Below are 23,914 nucleotides of genomic sequence, written 5' to 3' on the forward strand. Positions count from 1 at the left end.
GTGGTGGCAAATTAGTGTTCACACTAGGGACACAGTTTTTATAGTTGGCCCTGAGAAATAGGAATGGTTGGATAGTTGATGGGGGGGGCGGGGATGCCAAAACTAGGTCTCTTCCTTGACTCTCTCAAGCTGGATTTTCCCAGCACAGTGATATGTCAGGTTGATAGATTTGGGAAAAACAAAGAAACCAGAATGCCCAGTTAAGTTTGAATTCCAGATAAACAGCACATCTTTTTTAGTATAAATACACCTTATGCAATATTTGGGGGTTACTTATACCAAAAATTAATTTTTTATCTGAAATTCATCTTCAGTTTGTCTTTCTTTGTTTATCTGGCCATCTAGTTATATAAAGAGCCTTTTTACCCTATTCAGTCTACGTCACATTCAGATATATATACAAAAGTATAGTCCAGTTGCTACCGTAAACTTTGTGTGAACTATAATATAAAAACGCCCATGTGTTTTACTCTCCGTTGGAATGGACAGTTGAGAAGTTGTTATAAGGAGCTGCTGCTGGGTACCCACCAACGCTAAGATGAAAAGGAATATCATCTGGTTTGCCACAGCAGCAGGGATTACATTTGCTCTGTGAGAACTTCTTGGCTGTGAATGTGGATGGACTTAAGCCAGCCCTTTCTCCTTGGAGGGGAGGCCGTTGGTTAAGGTGAATTGTTGAAGCCTTGGTCAACTCAAGTTCTCAGTTTTATGACTGAATTATGTTAGTAGTAATCAGGGAAAGTGGGGGAAGATGTAATTTTGGATCATTTATATTTCACCTCTCAGTAGAGGGAACAACTTACTGTCATTAAGAGTGACCTTCAAATATTCTTCCCATTAAAATCGCCTCTTCCTGTTTTTGACTTTCAGTACTGCTGCCTAGAAAATGCTGGTGAATTTTTTGCATCAGCCTTGGAACTCTGTCAGCATTCCACCTGAAGGGCACTGTGTGCCTTTGGGAAATGCTGATTGGAAGATTAGAAGCTGTGGGAACTTGAGTGACTGTTTGCATTTTTTTATACTCTGGGTATAATGCCTCTGTTAAGTCAAGCCTCAGAAACAGAGCTGCACCAGGTTAATGATACACTTGATGAAATTAGTAATGGCAAGTGAAGGTTGACATTGTGCCCACCCGAGAAGAGCGAGCCAGAAGACATGGGTTTTGGAGTGATACTGGCTTTTTAATTACTGCCATTTAAAAAGTTTCATGTGCTCCATGAAAAGGCACAAGTGTCAGGTTACTCTTTGAAGAAAAACCAACAGTGGCAAGAGCTTGCTGTCAGACGCAGATAGTATGTGGGTGAGTTAGCCAAGGAAAAATAATCCACTTAGAGCTGTTTATTCAAAGTGCTAGATTTGGAGGTGCATTTTGTTGCTAATTGGTGCCTTTCCAGAAAATAAATTACTTGTATGTAAAGACACAGGCTAGTCAGGCTCTGGATGCTGATAGTTATTTTGAAAAACTCTTTTCCTTCCTTGTTTTACTTTCCTTTTTGAGCTCTTTCCTTTTCTACTCCTTGCTTTCTTTAGCGGCCCATTCCTTTTGGACATGGTTTTGCTCTTCAAGGAAGTCTTCTAAATTTGTCCTCGTGTCTTGGGATTGATTTGCATCATGGGGAGAATATTTGACCTAATTGTTTACATAGCTTAGTGTTTGTCAGTGTTTTGTTGGATGAGGATTGGCTATTAATGGTAGAAATTTTCGCATTTTAGAGCAGTGATACTCCTTCTTGTCAGCACATTGACATCACCTGAGGAGCCTTTAAAAATGCAGATGTCTGGGTCCCACCCCAACAAAATTTGCTTTAATCATCTGGTGGTAAAATGAGCACTGGGACTTTTAAGAGCTCTCCAGGTGATTGAAACATACAGCCCAGTTTGCATATTACTCTTTGCTCTCAGAATTACGACTCTAGTGTATGCTGTCCAGCAGGGTAGCCATGAGCCTTATGTGGCAACTTACATTTACATTAATTAAAGGTAACTAAAACTAAAAATTCAGTTCCTCAGTCACACTGGCCACATTTCAAGTGCTCAATAGCCACATAAGTCTCATGGCTACTGTTTTGGACAGTGAAGATATAGAATGTTTCCAACATGGCAGAAAGTTTAGATTCAGGCTCTCTCTGTAGGATGTCAGCAAAACAGGGAGAAGCCATGAACATTGGAGAGTTCTGACACAGGAAAGACAGACTTGGAATAGAGCTAATCCAGCAGGACCTGCCAGTACCGAATTACCACATACGTTTTTAGCAGCCTTTTTCTCAATGGCCTTTTGGCACCAGAAGTCTTGCAGCAGTTGGTGAGATGGATTATGTGTCGCATCTTGCTGAAAGGCCCTGTTTAAAGCAGGCTGGCCTGCCGGGGTGTGGTAAGGGTGAAGGGCAGGAAAATGTGAACTCTGAGGAGTCCAGGGCCAGGAAGGAGAGAATTAAGCTTTATTTTCTGCAGAGCTGAAGAATGCCCTTTAAGGGACTAAAGCCTGAGAATTTGGGGTAAAACTAGGTGAGAGGCAAAAAATCCCTTCTGTTGAAGAAATACCTTCCCCAGTTGTTTGCCGTCTCAGCTGAACTCTCAGATGTGGGAGAGAAGGGTGGTGCTAGCTCATATTTCCAGTGAAATTTCCATTGTGGGTTCCCATGTTCTGGAGGGAGGGCAGATGGAGGTTAAGAGAATGGGATCAGACTAGATCATTTTTATTCAGACATGTCACATAAAATCCAAGTACGGTAGGGTTAAGGAAAAGAGAAAACGGTAGAGGCAAAATGTAGTATGCCGAAGGATGTAGATTTTCTAAATGATGCTTTCTTCAGGCAAACCCTCTTTCTAGAATCTGCCTTCTTTCCGAAATCTACTTCTTTTCATTTTATTGTTTATTTTTGGCAGTGTGTTGAATTCTGTTCCTCTTCTCATCCCAGAGTGCTGTTTCTTGCTTCATTATAAAAGGTGGCATGTCACATGTCCTGCATGGTTACACAAGCTGAGTGTGAGTGTGTGGATGATCTCTTGGGACCCTCTTCCTCAGATTTCAGTGTTGTGCATTATCTCATCCTAGCGGCTTCTTTGTGATTTATAGTTTCCTCCTTCCCCTCACCATTAAAAAAAAAAAAGTCCTATCTCTTGTTATATTTTTGGCTACAGAATAACTCCAGATGGTACATTTTGTATAGGGGGAAAATAACAGAATTTTTCACACTTTCTGTGAATTATTTTCCTACTTTCAATTTTAATGAAGTTATTAATCTTACAAAGGACTCATTTGTAAAGACACTAATCATGAACAAACACACTTGTGTACAGTATTTAATTCCACTGGCAAAAATTAAGAGTATTATTACCCTTACGCCTTTGTATTATTTGTTACCGTCTTACATCTTTAGCATCAGATGCTAAGGTAATAATCCATTTTTCTAGAAATGGAATGAGTGCCAAAAGTGGGATCAAATAAAATGATGTAATCGAAAGTACTTGGAAAAATACATGGCAATATAGAGATATAAGTTACTGATTTTTACAGTTATAATTCTGAGTTGAGAGCTGATATGTTTCAAATGATGAAGAGCTTTTGCAAAGAGCATGCATACAGAAATCCCTAAGTGAGCATGTTTTGCAAAATATTACTGAGTATGTGGATTATTTATAGAAAATGTTCTTTACTTTGAAATGATCTTTTCTCTGTGGTTTTGAATCAGTTGGATTTTTCTGGATCAAAGAGAGGACCTATGATCTATTCTTTGAGCCTGAAATAGTTTTAATCCTCACTGTGTTTCTATATGAATACAAGGAACGCTTTAGCATTCATCATCCATTCTGATCTCACAGAGCCATCCCAAGAATCTGTTTAACTTTTCTGGTTGATGATGCAGAGAACAGAAAACAACTTTCAGACATTTTCTAAACAGATCTTTTAATTCCCAAAATATTTAAAGGGTCTTCTCTGGTCGTGCTCTTAATTCAGGTAGCGCCACGTAAAAGGGAAACTAGGTAGGACATCTGAACAATCTTGAAATTACTGAAGTGGTGGCAAGAAACTTCTTTCAAAAGTCAGCTTTCCAGAAATTTCTGATTGGGAATAAGCACTTTAAAATAACTGAATTCTCTCATTAATCTGCCACATCTTAGTTTTCCCTCAGTAGTGGATATGTTTATAAGGTTGCTTCCGCAGCCTAGATGGGCATGGAGCTTCAGTTGGAATGTTGAATACTTCCCATTGCTGGGCTCTGTGCTGGCACCAGTTCTGCCCTCATGGGACAAGTGTTCAGAGGAGGAAATAGGGAACCAGTGACGAGTCCTTGTCATTGGTATAACTGTGGACATAGAATTGACATGTCTTATTTAGGTAGGTGACAGATATGAGGGGATAGGGACAGCTTTCTGAAGGATGATGACCTGAGATGACTCTGGAAGAATGAATGGTGTTAGCTGGACATATTAGGGGGTGGAGAAGTCCCACCCGAGGGAACAGCATGCACACAGCCATGGAGAAAGAAGATAGTGTGCTTTGGGGAAGTGTTCTGCTATGGCTGGCGTGGAGGGACTGTGTTGAATGTGGTTGAAGCAAGATGAAAGAGGTCTTACATACATTGAAATGAGGTTTTACCTCAAAGATGAAGCGGGAGGCTTTGAAAGATTTTAGGCAAGTCTGTGTATTTTTCAAAGCTCACTTGAATTCCAGGATGGAAGAGAATAAATTTTTGTAGGGCAAAATGGCAGAGTAGGCCATAATTCTGTCAAGAAACACTGAGGGACTTTACCAAAGTCAGGGTGATAGCTCATAATATTTAGGGGGGGTCCAGAGAAACTGTTAATAATAAACCTGACTGACAGCAAAAACTGAATCCCCAAGGCATCGTGTCTGTCACTGTGAGGTTTTACCTTCACGTAGTCATACATTATGAAGAGTCTCCAAATCTATATTCAGTGGTTAAAGATTGTCCACATTATTAACATTTCTTTATAGTTTTCAAATATTTTCTGATTACAATTAGAAAATTGTAGATATTATGATTTGAACTATTGTGGTGGTCAACATTCTTTTTTTTTTAATTGTTTTTTTTTAATGTTTATTTTTGAGACAGAGAGAGACAGAGCATAGTGGGGGAGGAACAGAGAGAGAGAGGGAGACACAGAATCCGAAGCAGGCTCCAGGCTCTGAGCTGTCAGCACAGAGCCCAACGCGGGGCTCAAACTCACAAACCGTGAGATCATGACCCAAACCAAAGTCAGACGCTTATCCGACTGAGCCACCCAGGTGCTCCTGTGGTGGTTAACATTCTTGATGAAGAACTGATCGGAAATTGTTGATCATATTATGTAAGAATAATTTTTAACTTTTTAATTTTTTAAAATTTACTGAGAGAGTAAAAGAGCATGTTAGTGGGGGAGGAGCAAAAGGAGAGAATCTTAAGGAGGTTCCATGCTTAGTGCTGAGACCAACTCTGAGCTCAGTCTCAAAGTCGTGAGATCATGACCTGAACCAAAATCAGCAGACGCTTAACTGACCGACTCACCCATGTGCCCCTGTGAGAATAGTCTTTTAGAGTAAATATGTACCTGAGGAATCTCATGGAAAGTAAAATTTTAAACATCATATTCTAAGTGTCTTATAGCCATGGACCATTTAAAGTAATTTTCTTGAAACTTCTCTGGTTTGAAGAATCATTTTTAAGTAGCTGACTTCTGATTTTTCTCTTTTCTAAATCCAAATTGTCTTATTAGAGGCTTTGCTTATAGAACCTTAAAGAAACAGGCATTCCATACTGCTGGTGACCATAGTTAAGTTCTTAGATTCTGTTTCCAGAGAAATAACGTGGTACTTTAAGGGCTTAAAAAAAACCCAACAACCCTGTAAAATATTTGTTTTGAGAAATACATAATTAAAGAAAAAATTTATGATTAGGAAAGTAATACATTTAAGAATTTTCCTGTGATCCTGATGCTATTCTATCCCCTGTTAACATTTTGATAAATGTCCTTCTTCCTGGTCTTGTTTATTCATACTTGCTCACATACATACAACCACATAATTATACTTTTGTTTTTATATAATTATGTTCCCTTTGTTATGTCATGAGTTGTGTCCATTTAAAAAATTTTTTTTGAACATTTTTTTTCATGGCTATGTAAAGTACCCATGGCTATGTAAAGTACTCTTATTACTGGGCATTTAGGTTGTCTTCACCTTTTTTGCTGCTATAAAAAGCCCTGTGATGAGCATTACTGAATTCAAACTTTTATCTGAATTCTCGTTTTTCTGAAGATTTCTAAGAGGGGAATGCCTAGATCTAAGGAGTTTTATTTAACACCTGTTCTAAGGTTATGTGTTCCCAGGACCTCCTTGCAGGTGTCTGTTTGACTTCCTCCTTCCTATGACAGATAGCTTCAAGCTTAAGCAAGCTTGATTTGGGTTTTGTTACTTGAACGGTTTGTTTCCCTAACATTAAAAAAAATGTTCATTTATTTATTTTGAGAGGGAGGGAGGGAGAGAGAGAGAGAGAAAGAGAAAATCCCAAGAAGTGCAGACCCTGACACAGGGCTTGAGAGAGAGAGAGAAAGAGAGAGAGAGAGAGAGAGAAAATCCCAAGCAGCACAGAGCCTGACACAGGGCTTGATCTCACCAACCACAAGATCATGACCTGAGCGAAATCAAGAGTAGGATGCTTAACTGACTGAGCCACCCAGGCTCTCCCCTGCTTCTGTAACATTTATGTAAAATCATAGTGGTCTTTGTGCTGAGGAATCATGGGCATGCGTGTTAGGTCTCAAGCAAAGATACTCCCAGCCTGCAATAGAAATGTACTTGACTGCTGTGTAGAATTTCCTTTCTTTTCATCTGGAATGAGAATGAGGTATATTGGTTTGTATAAACTAGAGCAGAAGGGTTAATAGAAATAATAAAAGTTGTCAGACTGTTTAGCTCTATTATGCTTTTATACTTAGAGTCCTTTAAATCTGTTTAGAAAATTGTTGTGTAGTGTAAAGCATCCACAGAATATTGAACACAGTGTTTACCAGTGAAAACCCAATCTTTTGAAGTTTGGATAGAACCAAGGAGCAGTTTTCTTACAATTTCCTCTGTGTTCCAGATTACTCTTATTTTTGTATTCTACAAATGTATGCTTCTATCTGTTCTGAATTTAAATAGGTTTAAGTTGGGGGGAGGGTCCTAGACTAAGAATGTTTCCATGTAGAATTGCCTTTTCTATTTTTAGCTCAAGTTGTATTTACTGCAGAATAGTCGTTTAAACAAGAGGCCCTTAACTCTCACATCTAATTTTGAATGCCAGTAGAATAGGGTGACTATCAAAGGCACAGAAAGTTAGCATAACTTCCCCAAAGTCACATGAGTGGGTTACTGTCTTTTCTCGGAACATATAAAAAGAAAGGGTCCTTCTTCAAGACTGATAGAATCACAGTGTCATGCTCTTTCTCGCAACACCACTGTAGAGAATTACAGAGAAAGAAGCAATTAAATGGTGCCATCCAAATCCTGAAAAGAATGAGGCTCAATGTAGGGGAATTGGGCAGTGGATAGAGTGCGAATTTTTGTATAACTGTAATTGGTATAGGCATGACTCATTTGAAGTTAAAAAAAATACTTCAAATGTGAAGACTGAATTTTAAAAGTTACAGAGAATGATTATTCACATTATAAAATGACTCATCCCTTATAAAAGGGATTTATTATCTTTCTTTTAAAAGGATATTCCCCTAGTGCATTTGGGTACTTGTCTGCTCATTGTCTTTTGTTTTGTTTTGTTTTGTTTTAATTAAATTAGAATACTCCATGAATCAGTTTCTTAAAAAACTTACACTATGACCTATGATATGACCCAGGTGTTCCACTCCTAAGACATTTACCCAAGAGACATGAAAGCACGTATCGACACAAAAACTTGTATACAAATGTTCGTAGCAGCTTTATTTGTAGTAGCCCCAAACCAGAAACAGCTCAAATATCCATCACAGGTGAATGTGTAAATGAACTGTGTTGTATCTGTACAATGGAATACTACCCAGCTATATATAAAAAAAAAAAAAAGTATTGCTGTGTATAACAACAGGGCTGAATCTCAAAGTAATTATGAAGAAGACAGACAGAAAAATTTCATACTGTGTGATCCCATCATTAGAGAATATGTAAACTAATCTATAGTGACAGAAAGCAGATGTGTGGTTGTCTGGGGGGTGGGGGGGTGTGAATACATGGAGGTGGGACAAGAGGATGGACTACAGCGGGGTATGAGGAAACTTTTTGGAGCGATGGATGTGCTCATTGATTGTGGCGATGGCTTCACAGGTGTATACATATGCCAAAACTTCTCAAACTGTGTAATTTATATATGTGCCATTCATTGTATTTCTTTTTTTTTTTCAATATATGAAATTTATTCTCAAATTGGTTTCCATACAACACTCATTGCTCATCCCAAAAGGTGCCCTCCTCAATACCCATCACCCACCCTCCCCTCCCTCCCACCCCCCATCAACCCTCAGTTTGTTCTCAGTTTTTAAGAGTCTCTTATGCTTTGGCTCTCTCCCACTCTAACCTCTTTTTTTTTTTCCTTCCCCTCCCCCATGGGTTTCTGTTAAGTTTCTCAGGATCCACATAAGAGTGAAACCATATGGTATCTGTCTTTCTCTGTATGGCTTATTTCACTTAGCATCACACTCTCCAGTTCCATCCACGTTGCTACAAAGGACCATATTTCGTTCTTTCTCATTGCCCTGTAGTACTCCATTGTGTATATAAACCACAATTTCTTTATCCATTCATCAGTTGATGGACATTTAGGCTCTTTCCATAATTTGGCTATTGTTGAGAGTGCTGCTATAAACATTGGGGTACAAGTGCCCCTATGCATCAGTACTCCTGTATCCCTTGGGTAAATTCCTAGCAGTGCTATTGCTGGGTCATAGGGTAGGTCTATTTTTAATTTTCTGAGGAACCTCCACACTGTTTTCCAGAGTGGCTGCACCAATTTGCATTCCCACCAACAGTGCAAGAGGGAAAAATATGGAACGCTTCACGAATTTGCGTGTCATCCTTGCGCAGGGGCCATGCTAATCTTCTCTGTATCGTTCTAATTTTAGTATATGTGCTGCCGAAGCGAGCACTCATTGTATTTCTTATATGTCAACTATACCTCAGTAAGTCCCCTCTCCTCCTGCCTACTGGTTCTACCACTCTTTTGCATCCCTCCCAACCCACTCAAAGTCAAGAGCGTGGGCAAGAATGGGCCAGCATTGTAGTCTGGGGTACAGAATGCTGTGCTAGATATGGGCATAGGGGTACAATGAAGACACCTGCAGGAGGTGATCTTGAGCTGATTAGGAGAGAGGGGTGTTACATCTGAATCTGGGAATGTCTGGAATGAAGGTATATGTGGTCGTTCCAGGGGATGAGACTGGGGGAAAGCAGGGGCCTTGTGTGCTTATCGGAGAGTTTGACCAGTGTTGAAAGCCCTGGAGCATCATTGGTGGCTGGTAAGTAGGGGGAAAGACAAAATCAGCTCAAAGCCCTTGCCCATATCTGGGAAAATGAGGCAAGAATATCAGGTTCAGAGCTCAAGGAACCCATAGGAGATGCTACTCCCCAGTCCAAAAAATGTTCCTGCCAGAGAACCTTGTTATCCAAGAGGGGACTATCTTGCCAGGCTCTGCTCTGTCCAAGAAACTGCATACCACATTGGAATCCCACCTGTACAAATACTTAAAATTTTTCATTTCAAAAATCAAAGTGTTCTTTGTAGGAACTAAGAAAAATAGGGTTTTTTTTTTTAAAGAAAAATGAGAAAAATTAAATTGCTTTTCATACCACCAGCCAGTGCTAACTTTTAACATTTTGGTGTATAGTCTTCCAGCTAAAGGTATGTTTTCAAAAAAAAAAAAAAAAAAAAAAAGAATCATAACATACTCATTTTGTTACCTGCTATTTCATCTGATAATTGTCCCATATTTTACATATATCTATAAAATATCATTGTTTTTATTTTAGGCTTGAAAGTCTACATATTTTTTATGTATGTGAGTGTGTGTGTATATATGTGTATGTGTGTGTCTGTGTATATATATGTGTGTGTGTGTTTGTGTGTGTGTGTGTATCATTATTTATTTAACCAAGCTCTTTTTGGGAATTTTGTTGTTGTTGTTAAAACATTTTTTAAATTCTGAGAACATGAGGATTTTATTTAAAAAGGAAAATAAAGAATCCGTAGTTTATTAAATTTTTATTCAAACATGTATTTTTTTTTTTTAACGTTACAGAAAAATAGCCTTGGTCTACTGGATGTTAAAACCAAATGAAGGGGAGGGAGGTCCATTTCTAGAATTACACATGGGTACATACAGTGGTTCTTTGTTACCCAGTGATAATTATTTCATCTGTGCTGTTTGCAAAAAGCAGCCACTGATGTGAATTCTGTTGTTTCAAAGGAAGATTTCTTCCTTATCAGAAATAAGTTAAAAAGTAATAAATACCAGAAATAAGTTAAAAAGTATAAATAACAGTAATAGTTAGCTTTTTTAATGTGCCATGTATTGTAAATATTTTATGTGCATTATTTCCTTTGATTCTCAAAGCAGTTCTATGGAATATAGGTTCAATGATTATTTCTGTTTTACAGATAAATTAACTGAAGCACAGAGAGGCTAGTAGCTTACCCAAATAAGTGATTCATTTAGATTATGAAAACATACTCAGTGTCACGTCATTCGTGCGCACAGACATGCAAATTAAAATAATACTGCAATACTAATTTATAGACCTGGAGTGATCTTAACCATAACACTTGAGGAGGCTGATCAGGGGAGAGGGGAAACAGGCCCTCTTGTATAATAATCCTGGTGGGAAAGTGCCTTTCTGTAGGGCAATAGATTGCTCCTCTAGAAATTTATCCTAAGAAAATAATGGGCAAGGTTACAATATTACCACATTTATATAAAAAAAAAATACTGAGCATAGTTGTCCCCTAAGTTGTGTCTTATAGGGACTTGGTTAAATAGATTATAGCATATCCATACTGTAGAAAATTGCTCAGCTATTGGAGATGATGATTTGGGCATGTGTTTACAGAAATAGGTGCTGAGGAAATAGTAAATAGGGGTAAACATATAGTGTGGAACATGAGGATCCAACATCTGTGTCCACCCTGAGCTCTTGGTTGTGGGTATTTGGCTCTCCATGAGGAGCCAGCATACCTGGCTTCCTCTGTTTTCTGTAGTGCCGGAGAAACTAGTCCTCTTTTGACCCAGAGAATGCATGTCCTTTCAAGGAACCCCTGAAGTTTCTGTGGGGAACCCTCTAGGGTTTTCTGAAAATAAGTAGGAGAAGAAGGAAGAGGAATGATGAATATCTTTCATTTAACAGATGCAGAAGCAGAATTTTACAACTGGGAAGTCCAGCCATAGCAGAGCTATGAATTTGTTTGGTTTCTCCAGCCCGCGTGTAAGCCCACTTGAGTACCTTTCCTCTTCCCGTGAGACTCGCTCCACCCTATAAGTTTTCCTCTTTACCTCTTTATTGTTATGGCCGTTGGTGCTAGGACTTGACTTTTGTCCTACCGGAATTTACCTCTCCAGGGTTTCATCTTCCCTCAAGTCCTTGTGGATTCGACTGTTCTTAGGGTGATTGAACTTTCACAACTGCCTTTTTCTTAAAAGTGTAACTATTTCGGGAATTTGCAGAAATCGTAACACCTCCCCACCCAACCCCCCCACCTTCATGGCAGCTCACCATGAATCCTTCTCCAAGACATAGAACTTAAAGGCTGCCTTGATATCAAGAACTTTCTTATGTTACAGAAAGAACCTTCTGTGGTTCATTTTGAAAAATATCTGTAAATATTTTGAGAACTGAATTTTGGGAATGGCTACCCTCTGGCTGAACTCTGCTTACAAAATCCATAAATACAGGGTTTCGGTCTTTCACAGCAGGACAGGTGCAAGTGTGTGCCAGTGAGTTTACAGCCAGAGACCATTCTGCAAATATCCTGCCAAGAGAAGAGTTGAGAATAACAAGGGAAAAAAAAAAGAGTTTCTGGTTGGCTTTCTTGTTGAAGACATTCGTCAAGAGTCATGCTGCTGTCAACTTGCTTTTATGTATTTTTGCTTAAAGAGAAGGTGTTAGAGTCCCTATTGGAAAAACCCTTTGTGTTGTTTTATTAGGTTAGGTGAGGCCTGGAGATGGGACCTTAGGTCTGGAGGTAAACCCAAATCAAGGAGGCAGCAATAGAATTTTGTCTAAGAGCATAGATTGGTGCCTCCATTGGGGCTTTCTGCAGTGATGAAAATATTCTGTTTGTGCTGTTCAATACTGTAGCCATGATCCACATGTGCATATGGCTAGGACTGAGGAGTTGAATTTTAAATTTTATTTAATTTTATTTAAATTTAAATAGCCACATGTGGGTTGTTGCAACCATACTGGATGGCATAGGATAGTAGACTCACAATCTGGACTACTTGGGTTCAAATCCCAACTCCACTAGTTTTGACCTTTGACCTGTGCCATAATTTTCTCATCCATAAAATACAAAAGATAATAGTCCCTACCTCATAAAGGTTATTTGAGGCTTAGGCCGGCACACAAGAGCTATGTATGTGTTAAATGATGCAAATATACATACCTCTATAAAGTTAAAAATTAAAGCCCGATCCACATTGTATTTTCTTTCAAGAAGCTCCCAAGCATCAATGATCAGTGCAATTTTCTTAAAACCCTTTAAATACTATGGAAATGAGTGCTTACTTTTTGCCAAGTGCTATGCTGGGTGCTGGAGATAAACATTGTGGGACAAAAGAGACCTTGTTTTTATTCCTCATCCTAATGAAATAGGTAACGTTCTAGCAGAGTATTCTCATCTGATGGATATGGAACTTTAGAACGGGGTAGGACTATAGAAGTGTAGGGTGAGTAAATGTTTCGGTGTAGACTCAGAAACTTGCAGCGGCTGTGCCTGCTCCTGGCTGGCGAGTTGGGCTTTCAGCTCTCATCTTCTTACTGCTGACTCATGCTTCCCATTGCACCTGTGGGGCCAGGTGTGACTTGAGCCGCTCATTTCCTGCTTCATGAACCTGGATGTGAGGTTACTGTGTGTTCTCTTATGTAAAGGATTGATATCTCAATTCTCAGATGATGATCCTTCTCCTATTTGGGATCTTATTTATAAGATAGTGGCAATATGATTTAGTAGTTTGGGGTTTGTTTTAATTTTTATCCTTAACGAAATAAAAGTCAAAACCCTTGTTGGTTGCTCCATTTTTTTTGGTTGGTTGTTTAACTTAACCGTTTCATGAGATTGAAAAGTCTCTGCTGGACCATGTCATTGTCACTACATTGGTTTGTATAAACTTAAAAAAATAATAATATAAAGTCCCAACATTTATAAACTACTAAAAGTGAGAGGCTTTTGAACCATAATTGATTTGACAACAAGTGGACATATGAAGGCAGGTTGACTGTTGGTTTGCCTCTCGATTCGCTTTCAGCACTTGCTAAAAAGTGGAGGGAGGGGAAGAGAATGAACCGGTTTGCTTTACATACGAAAAGTATTAGAATGTCAGCCACTGACAGAAGAAAAATTGTTTAAAGTTAAGTCTCTAAATGATGTCCTAAAAACACAACATTTGTAATTATCTAATTAAACTAATAAAGGCTACAGGTAATAGAAGTAATATGGGGCATTTTCTGGCAGATAAACCTTCGGGAACATTCACATCTGCACATGATTATGAAGCCCTGTTGTTCCTTCACCTTCTCTTTTCCTTAGCCCACATTTCTCACTATGAACTAATAGTACATAACAATAAAACCCTGGACAGCAGCCAACACAGAGTTTGGCTAACTTTGAGAGTGTTTGTGAAAGTTGAAAAAGCAATGCAGCTGTTATACTGGGTACTTTCCAATGGAGAATATGTTTTCCAGATGAAAGAGCAAATAGTAATTTAAATGTAATCAGTATTTTTGGCATCTTGGTATTATAATTCTTTTCACTTTTTGTTATGTTAATTGTTCATTTCTTAGAATTTGTTTTGTACTTTTCTGTGGTCTATAATAGACTAAAAATGAGGGAATGAACGAATGTTTTAGCCAGTTCTTTGTTTTAAAAGAAAACAAATGACAAGGAGTCTCATTTGTTAGCTAAAGACTTAAATAACCACAAAATTTTTGTTAAAGATACTTTATTGTGAGACTCATGTTTCAGGCAGCAAGAGGGAAGAACATCTAAATCCCAAATACAGTGTCCAAATTTTAGAACTGACTGGAAACTTCCTAGAACATTCAAGCAGGCTGCAACATCAGTGTTTATCAGGTGTTCTCAGGATGGGGCTGGCTGGAGATACCCCTTTCTCTGACAGACTTGCCTAACGCTGTGATGAGCTCACCTTTTTCCTCTCCATCCACCACCCTAAGTGGGGAGGAGTGCAGATGATTTCCCTTGCGTTTGAGGCTTAGGAAGGCTTTTGTTTCCTTTAGGCGGGAAGGGCCTCTATTTGATCAGTAAATCTCAGCCCTTAGTTTTAAAGGTCCGGATGCCCACCCACATCTGAGCCTAATTAAGTCACAGAATTACCTCGAGGGATTGTGATGTGTGGCTGGCAACTGCTGTTCCAGTCTGGACCTCTCTCTTTACAGATGGGGAAACTGAGACCCTGAACCTTGAGGTGACTTGTCCTAAGGCCCCTTCTGGGACTGACATAAACATGGGATAATTGGCTTCCGGAAGGGATGTCACAGTCTCTGATTCTGGATCTCTGGTGATCTCCTGGGCATCTGGCCCCTATGGAGAGCCCGGCCAAGCTGCTACAGAGGGTAGGACCCCATTAAGGAGGATGAAGCATTGATCAGCCTGTCCCTTTCATCCAAGTAGAAACTGCCCTCTATTTCCCCACTGGAGCTACCACATTCCTCAGTGAGAGGCATGATAAACTGCCTTAGGTTCTCTGTTTTGTTTTGTTTTGTTCTGTTTTTTCCAGAAACAAATAGGTTTGCAATTAGCTAAAATGAGATGGCAGCTTCCAGACCAGTTGCTGTTTATCACGAAAGAGTCTTTGGTATAGCTGGTCATGTTTGCATATCTTAGAAGCCTCTTTCTCTATTACTATTCTCTAGGGAATAGTAGAGCTTATTTAGGCAGTGTTCTGGATAACTGACAATTTCTAATGCTACCTGTATCCATTAAGGGTAGTTTAAAGCAATTAAGTGCTAACCTGGCTGGACAGTAAGGTACAGGTCTGCAGCATCAAAGAGAGGGATTGGACCCCTGGACTCTGAATTGGTCCGTGACTTTTTGTGTTGGAGGCTTTGTCTAAAATGCTCTCTTTACCTGCCTACTTCTGCTGGCCACTTGGTCAGGTCTGTGCACAGTGGAGGGTGGTAACCTGGCTTGCCCCCTGGCCCAACACAGGGCACATGTGGCGCAGCCTACTTGGGAGATGAAGCTTCTGAGGAGAGGAGAGTACAACGGAGGGGCTGGGGAGTTGTGAGACAAGAGGAAGCTGAGATATGGAGTGACTTTTGTGCATAGAGACTTTTGAGAAAAATTTGATCACATTTTTGGTTAAGTGTTTACAGCTCCCAGAAAATTTGTGCTGCAGGTGATCATTAGCATATTTTGGAATGTTTGATTGAAAACCACTTGCATTTTAAAGCAAGACTGGATTAAATGGCTTTGGTTCATTTCCAGACCTGCTGTTGATTCTTGTAACATGACAGCATCCATTTCCAAATGTAAAACTCGGAGAAATGTAGAAAATAAAAATGCATTTTTCTTTCAGGACATGAATCAGAAAATTCATTCATCTCTTATCTAAAAGACACTCACCGGCCTCTGAAATACCCCCCTCCTTTCCATGAGAGACAGTGACTGTGATGGGGAAGCTGGTGGTTTTCTGCTTTTTAGCCCTGAAGGCCTCACCTCTGCTATCATCTGGAAGCTGATGGTGAAGGTTTGTTATTCTTGTCAGGAGCAGGTTCCAGAGACCTAAGGAATGTAGACAGTAATGGACAGCTGGCATCAATTTAGCGCTGTGGGATGGTCAGGCTGATAGAATGGTCTAGCTGTACCTGCCCGCCCCTCCTCCATGAGGAGTTGGTTTACATCAGAGAGGGCTGCTCCTGACATTGCTATTTCAGGCAACAGAGGCATGGCAGAGATGCAAGCTCCCTCCTGCTATTTAGAGGAAATGAAATAAATATTCACTTCAGAGAATACCTTTTGGGGCTGGGACGTGTATGCATGCAGGCTCCCAGCCTGCTTTTTCTGCAAAGTTCTATACATAAAGATTAATGGACTTAGTCTGAAGTCAGACAGAGATGTGTTAATGAAAAATCTATCTCATTGCAAAACCAAAGGTAAACTCTGGCTTTGCTCTGTGTGTGTGTGTGTGTGTGTGTGTGTGTATGTTTTCTTCTTGGAATGTACACTGAAAGCAAGGGGGAGGGTCTCCTCCTTCATTTGTAAAGCCTGTGGAGCTGGCTAGCAGGAACTTTCTGGAACTTCTTGAGGGAGGTTCCTAGAGTGTGTGGGAGTGGTGAGCAGTCTCATTGAAGAGGACCAATGCTGATTGGCTTTGTCCTCATTAGGAATGAAGAGAGACCTCTGCACAGACTCCTGAGTTAGTACATCAGCCAGCTCATCTCAAGGAGAATGCACTTGATGTCACTGCCGTGTTCCCTCTGTGGTCATGAGGCAAGAGGAACACTGATACTCCCTGGCTGTGTAGCTGGCATATTTCCTGGCACAGTAGTCACTCTAGATTTTACACGGAGAGGGGTTTTAACAGTGGGGTATGTTTTAGTCTTCTGGTCAGCGATTGCTAAGTTAAAAAAATCTTCTTGCCCTGTAGAGCGTACTTTACTGAGCTGATTAATTAAAAAAAAAAAAAAAAAAAAAAAAGGCATTTTTGGATCCTGGTCAACCAGTCTCACCTGCCCCCAAGACTGGAGTCTCCATTCTGATGTCTTATACTCCATTTCTTTGCATGCTCCATTTGAAGATAGAAGGATCTCATGGGAACTTGGCTAGTTTTTAGTAGACTGTGTAAACCATTGGCTGCCTTCCATAATGTGAGGGGTCTCTGCCCACCTGCTTAGTGCCTTTGCAGTCAGAGCAAACTAAGCAGATCAATACCCTCCCTGTTGTCTTCCAGTGAGGCAAGATGTGTTTTAAAGAAATCTCTGACACTGGCTGCCTACTCCTTCCCCCTGGAGGGTCTGAGGGATTTAGCAGAATTTAAAAGTATCCAAGGCTTACAGGCAAGAAATCTCCGTAAGTATGGCAATGACCATTCTTGTAAGTCACCATTTTGATCCTTGTTCTCACAAACAGGTGTCTCATTCCTAGTCTTTGAACATATCAACCCTTTTTGAGCAAAATGGCAGTATCAAAAACACATGTACATCACCAGAAAGCAAAACCAGCCAACTTCTGGCAGAAAAGCTGCTAAATGACTAATTCTTCATCATCCCATAGCTGAGTATGATTACAGTGAAGTTTTCCCACACTTTCTTAATGCTTCCAAATGTATTCACTTTTTTTCAGAAATGTTATGGTGCAGTCGTGATCTGCCTCTAGAAAACGGGTGAGAAAAGGACACATCTAGGAACTGCATTTAAAACAGCCATAGCAAAACCAGTTCTCTAGCTGATTTGGTACCTTGGTTATTTGATCTGGTTTGTCACTCTCTTTATGTCAGGACTTAGCTGGAAAATGACCAATTCTGGATACTGGATATGTGTCCATTGACTTTTAAGTACAGTAGGTGGGACTGATGAATTTAAAATCTGATCAGGGGGATCACAGAGTAATTTTCTTAAGGAATCTATTTGAAATGCAGCACCCTTCTCCCAAAACTGAAGAAGTAAAGAGAGGTTTTCATTTAAGCAGTGTAAACAGAGGGTTTATGAAGCACAAGCTGTTTTATATTCTGACATTCTGACTTTATTAAATAAAAACTTTTATACATACATTTAGGTATCAGGAATGTCTCTACATTTTGCAAAGAACCGTCCCAGACTCAATAATATGCTTTGGGTCACAGAGATGTTATGCCAGCATAGGCAGTATTTTCTAATTAAATAAAGGGTTTTTTTTAATGAACATAGGTTTTACTTGGTACATTATGGTATTAATAAAAGTATAAAGTTGCCTAATAAAATAATTGTTTTGATAAATATTTTCAGTGGTGCACTTTAATGTTTTCATCAAAATGACTAAGCCTGGGTGGCTTAGTCAATTGAGCATCCAACTCTTGATTTCAGCCCAGGTCATGAACCCAGGGTCATGGGATGTAGCCCCTCATCAGGCTCTGCATTGACTATGGAGCCTGCTTGGTATTCTCTCTTGCTCTCTCTCTCTCTCTCTTCCCCACTGCCTCTCTTCCCTTCTTACACTCTCTCTTAAAAAAAAAAAAGTAAAAACCAGTTTCAAAACTGTTTGCCAATTTTTTTTTCTACTGGGGTTGTGCAACTCAATGAAAATATTTATAAATGTTTGCAGAAGAATACTTTTGTTTTAAAGAGAATGCAAATACTTTCCTTATATGGAAACACAAAGAATGGCTATAATTAAGGTAAGAGAGATCATGTTAAAAGTAGGAATGGAAAAGTCATTCTCTTGAAATATCCTTTAAGCCCCATCCAAGAGAGAGTATCGTGCATACCTTGGGAACTAAGTTTTGAGTACTGTACTATTACTACAGTGTACTGGTTGTAAGAATGGTAAATACTTTGTGGTTAACCAAATCCTAGGGGCCTGCTGGTTGGAAGGGATCTTAGCATTCATGTAGCCCAGCTTCCCACACAGTACTTGGTTTCCTCTGTAGCTTCCCTGTCATATGGTACTTCCCCCACCCTGTGTGAACTGCTGGTGATAAGGTGAGCTCCCTGCTCTCTGGCCAACCCTCTGCATTTTTTGGAGAGCTCTAGTTGTTAGAAAGTGCCTTCTAACCCTGAGTCACTATGAATTTGTTGCTCCCTGTCTGCCAAGGAGTTTGTGCCAGTGCCCACATGAGAGCTCCTGAAGCTCTTCTTAAGGGTAGATGCCGAATGTCCCTCTAAGATTTGTTCCCCTGTGAGGTCCTGGCTCCTGGGCCTGGACTTCCAGGTGTCTTCCAACCTGGCTACCCGCTTCTCAGCACTCTAGAGTTGGTCAGTGCCCTGGGGTGATGACTTCATTTCTATCAACCAAGCCACCCATGTTTGTACTGTCTTTTGCTGGCACTTCATGTTGAGCTTACCACATTTTCTAAAAATCTTTTTTTTTAAGTTTAATTATTTATTTGAGAGAGAGAGAGCGCGCGTGTGCCTGAGTGCACAAGTGGGGGAGGGCAGAGAGAAGGAGAGACAGAATCTGAATCACAACAAAATCCACGCCGTCAGTGCAGAGCCCGATGTGGGGCTGGAACTCATGAACTGTGAGATTATGACCTGAGCCGAAACCAAGAGTCGGACCCTCAACCGACTGCACCACCCAGGTGCCCCTGAGCTTACCACATTTTCTTTGGAATGCTGTCAGTTTTCACCTCTTCCAACTTTGGGTACTTAAAATGGAGTACCGATTGTGTTTTTGAACAGTTTTGAGTCTCTTCTTTGTCTGATGTCCTTCACTGTGCTAAGTATACTTTCTGAGGTTTCTAGGTATACTTTCTGTCTGGGCCCTGGGTTATGGACCTGACCCACCACACTTTTCATCTTTGACTTGGCACCCTTTGACTATGGCTCTTCAGCCGACAGTGCAGTTTTTACTGAGGAAATTAACCTCTGTAATTTGAAATTGAAGTTGTCATTTGAAGTTTTTCTTCTTGGTCAGTCAGGGAAGTTAAAAGTTTTAATGTAAATATAGTAAAATTATGCAGATAATTCTTGATCACTTAGGAGTTTATTCAGATTTTGTTTGAGTTTTGCTTTCATTTGAAAAAATTTACCATTCACTACACTGGACATTTTTTTTTTCTTGATACAGCAGATTACATAGGGAAAGCGATTATAATACTCGTGGAAGGTGAAAATTTTTTTTAAGTTTATTTATTAAATGTTTATTATCTGCTATGTGCTAGGTATTATATCTACGCATACATTGATGAAAAAGAGAGATGCCCAACTCATGGAGAGTATAGTATAGAAGGTGAGATAGTTATTTAACAAATAATTACACATATAATTACTTAAATGCTATAGGTATGTGCCATGAGGAAAAGATACCAACAAGAGCATATAATAGGAGGCCATGGGTTGGGACTGGGAGCTTCAGAAGAGCCTTCCTAGAGAAAGTAATGTTTAGGCTGACCTGGTTCTGTTGTCCCAGTCTTTAAAATCACGAGTTACTGAGAGATAGTAGCTCTGTTGCTAATGAGATTAGTAAGCTTCCCTTAATTACAGGAATCTTTTCAAATCTGCATTAACGTTTGATGGCAGGAAAGACAGCGTCAGAGTTCACTCAGACATCCCTAAATATCCAGCCACCCCCTGATTTTCTGCCCCCTGATTTTCTCTCTGCACAGGATCATAGAATGCTAACAGGATTTATTGCCTCCAGTTCTCTAATTTACCCTACCATCCTGTTCATTCTTCACTCTGTTGCTGAGTTTGGCAAAAGAAGTAACTAACTTATTTGAAAGCATTTGGAAGCAGGAAAAACAAAGTGCATGTTATGTTGTAGGTATTTTGGGAAGTAGAAAACTGGTTTATTAATAACATATTTCAAGGAGATAAAAGTCTAGGCTTGATTTTGTTCAGGCGAGGAGTTCAAAAATGCAGTTTCCAAAATCATATCAATAGGGAGCTTTTAAAGGGAATGCTCTGGATGCTCTAGTTCTTGTTCTTTTAAGCCTATTTTCTGCTGTTGGGGGGAACAAGGAAAGTTGCTGGTTTCCTTTGCTCTTGAACCTGATTAAGGACTTCACCAGCTGAGACCTTATTTTCATTTTGAAGTGATTTGAGCAATAGCAAATTTGAATTGCAGGCCCATGCCCCTGTAGCTTTGGGTAGGCCATGCTTTAATCTTGGCCTTTGTGAGAAGTTTGGGGTGGGGTGCTGAGCTGACTCAGTCGGTCAGGTTAGGGTCTGGCCCTGTGGTAGATGTACTTGTGTTTGGTCTCCTATGATGAAATGCATGCTCTTAGTTATATATCAGAGAGTTTCTCTGTCATTCTGAACTTGAGGGAACAGTTCAAACACCGTAACTCCTTTTTCTCATATATCAACGTTTAAATATCCTCGAAATCCAAAATGGAACTCCACATTTACTTTAACTGACCTTTGTTACCAAGGTTGATACTGAGCTCCTTTGGAATCAAGCTTTTGAAAGTAATGTGCAGAATTCTAATGGAGTTCAGCCTGTATTAATTGTTAAACGTTGTTATTTTTTTTAAAGTTTTTCAAATTGATCAGTTCTAAACAAATTTTAGTAATAGAGGTTTGATCATATTAAAATGGCAATTATTTGAATGTTATTTTCTGAAATTAATGTCAATTCTCCTTTTCAAGTATCATAGCCCAACCTTTACTCATTTTGTTCATATGAAAGGTTACAGATTTCTAAGTAGCTTTGGGAAACATTCACCAGGCATACATAGGGGAAAGGCTTGTTGCCAAAGTATTAACCTGAGCAACGAAAATTGTTTGAACTTCTCTCTGAGAAAACTTAACTAGAGATATTTAAACCTTTGGAAAGTTGGGTATTAGACAAGCCTAGGGTTTTGGTCATTTTGCAAAGGGAAATGATTCTTAAAACATTACGTATTAAGATACATGTATTTATTTATCCCAAATGAGATTGTGAAATTAGTGATTGCTCCATTCCTATTCAAATATGATCTGTCTTATTTTGTAACATTTGAAAGCAAACTTCTCGTAAAAACTGATCCTTTTCTAAATGAAACTGAGTGAAGAGAAGGTTCCCACGTATGTAACAATGAGAATTTTATTGGGGTCCAAGATACATATGATTTAGGCAGAAAAAAGCATTGTGTTTCAGAATTGCTCTGGAGTTAACACTGCTCCTGGCACCTGCCATTTTAATTCATAATTGTTTTTGAGCACCTGCTGTGGCTTAAGTCTGATGCTGGTGTTGGCGGTATAAAAATAAGCAGAACAGAGAGGATCCTGGCCCTCGTGGAGCTTAGGGTATGTGTGCCTCATTCATCATTTCCCATAGTGTTGTTTTTCATTGCCATTTTATATATTTCCTTCATTTGATCACTATTCCAGGAAATAGAGGTACTCATTTTCGCTTGATAGATTTGCAGAGGATTTTGGCAATGGGCTACTCTAGAAGGAAAACTCTGCTTTCCAAATAGAAAGCACATTATTGCTCCTCTATTGTTCCGGTTAGGCGCACATGATACTGACTTAGGAAATTTCTCAAATAAGGCAGTGAAATGCCAAACTTACTGAAATTCAGAATCAGCACTTTGGCAGCAGTGCCATTAGGCCTATATTCTAATGTAATTTAAAACTGTCTGGGAATAAGGGTAAGACCAAAATAGTTACTTCTAATGGCTCAGAAATCCCACACTGGCTATCATATCAGATCGTGGTGTTAGGTCTGCATTGAGTTAATGATTTCAGTTTTAATTGCTTCTCTCTGTAAGGAGACAAAAAGAAGTTTGGTCTTTAGCTGCCGATAAAGATAGCCATATGTTTAGTAGAAATTATTGTATTATTTTTTTTGTTTGTTTGATTCAAGTTAAGTGATTTTGAGGCATATTAGGTAGACATTGCAAAAGCTTTCTTTCGAAATAAAAAATCTTTTGTTTTCAAAATAAAAAATCTTAGTCTAGATCTGTTTTCAAAATAAAGCTAGTCTAAAAAAACCTTCAGGGCTTGCAGATTTATATTTAGAATTGGGTGATATCATAGGTAGGCAGAGAAAATAAATTAGGTACTTTGTTTAAAAATTTCATTTACAAATAGTAAAAGAGGATAAATTTCTATTCAGTGTATTAAGAATTTTTCTTTCATTTAAAACGGTCAAATAATAATTCTGTTTATAATTCCACTGGTTTTTGTGCAGCTTACCCTAAAAAATAGAGGAAGGTCACAGCAATGCCTTGTTTCCCCCCCTACATTATACTCCTCCTTGTTGTAGAAATCTGTTCTTGGTCATTGTGTAATGTAAATTGTTAAGCCATAGTGATGGACTTTTTAAATAGATTGCTTTAAGATAAAATGAATTATGGTCAATGTATTGTTTGCTAGTGAAATGTTTTAAAATAATTAATTTCCTTTACAATAAGGAAAGGAAATTTCCTCCTCCAAATAGTAGAGCCTGGCTTAACGTGCCCATGTTAAAAAATAAAATTTGTTCCTAGGACTTTGTTCATAAAACTAAGTATCAGCCTTTTTGGGGCATCTTTTACTTGTGTAGGAAAGAGGTTATTTCTAAATATTGGGAATGAAGTCCCTTTGAGCTGCTATAAAAAAAATACCATAGATAAACAGCAGACATTTATTTCTCATGGTTGTGGAGCCTGGAAGGTCCAAGATCAGGGTGCTGGCAGATTTGGTGTCTGATGAGGACCCGCTTCCTAGTTCATAGATGGCTATCACATTTCTGTAACCTCTCCTGGAAGAATGAGTGAGGTTAAACTCTGTGTCTGTTCTATAAGGACACTAATCACCTCCCTCAAACCCCACCTCCCAGTACCACCATATTGGGCATTACAATTTAACGTGAATTGTTGGGGGGACACATTCAGTCTATAGCAGAAGGTTTGTGATAGGTGCTTTTTACTCTTAGAATGTTGTAGGGAGAAGGTGGCTTAACCATCATCATTTCTGTAAAGCACATACATTAGTGTTTGGGAAGAGTAGCCCACTGTGAATTTTTACATCAGAAACATGATGAATAGGACCTTTGGTATATGAAATTCTAATCCTTTCTACAAAAAAAAAAAAAAAAAAATTGTTCTT

The 23,914-nt window shown here is 39.2% G+C and overlaps 1 protein-coding gene and 1 non-coding gene across 4 annotated transcripts in view; one reads left to right on the forward strand and one right to left on the reverse strand.

The window, feature by feature from the left end:
- SPTBN1 (spectrin beta, non-erythrocytic 1) overlaps positions 1-23,914 on the forward strand; it is a 200,441-nt gene that overhangs the window by 22,779 nt on the left and 153,748 nt on the right. The window lies entirely within an intron of this gene.
- Positions 9,011-9,117, reverse strand: LOC123581823. Its single transcript, XR_006704036.1, has one exon. It is a non-coding gene; the product is annotated as a U6 spliceosomal RNA (small nuclear RNA).

Source organism: Leopardus geoffroyi, chromosome A3 (genome assembly GCF_018350155.1).
Source record: "Leopardus geoffroyi isolate Oge1 chromosome A3, O.geoffroyi_Oge1_pat1.0, whole genome shotgun sequence".
NCBI classification, from domain to species: domain Eukaryota; kingdom Metazoa; phylum Chordata; class Mammalia; order Carnivora; family Felidae; genus Leopardus; species Leopardus geoffroyi.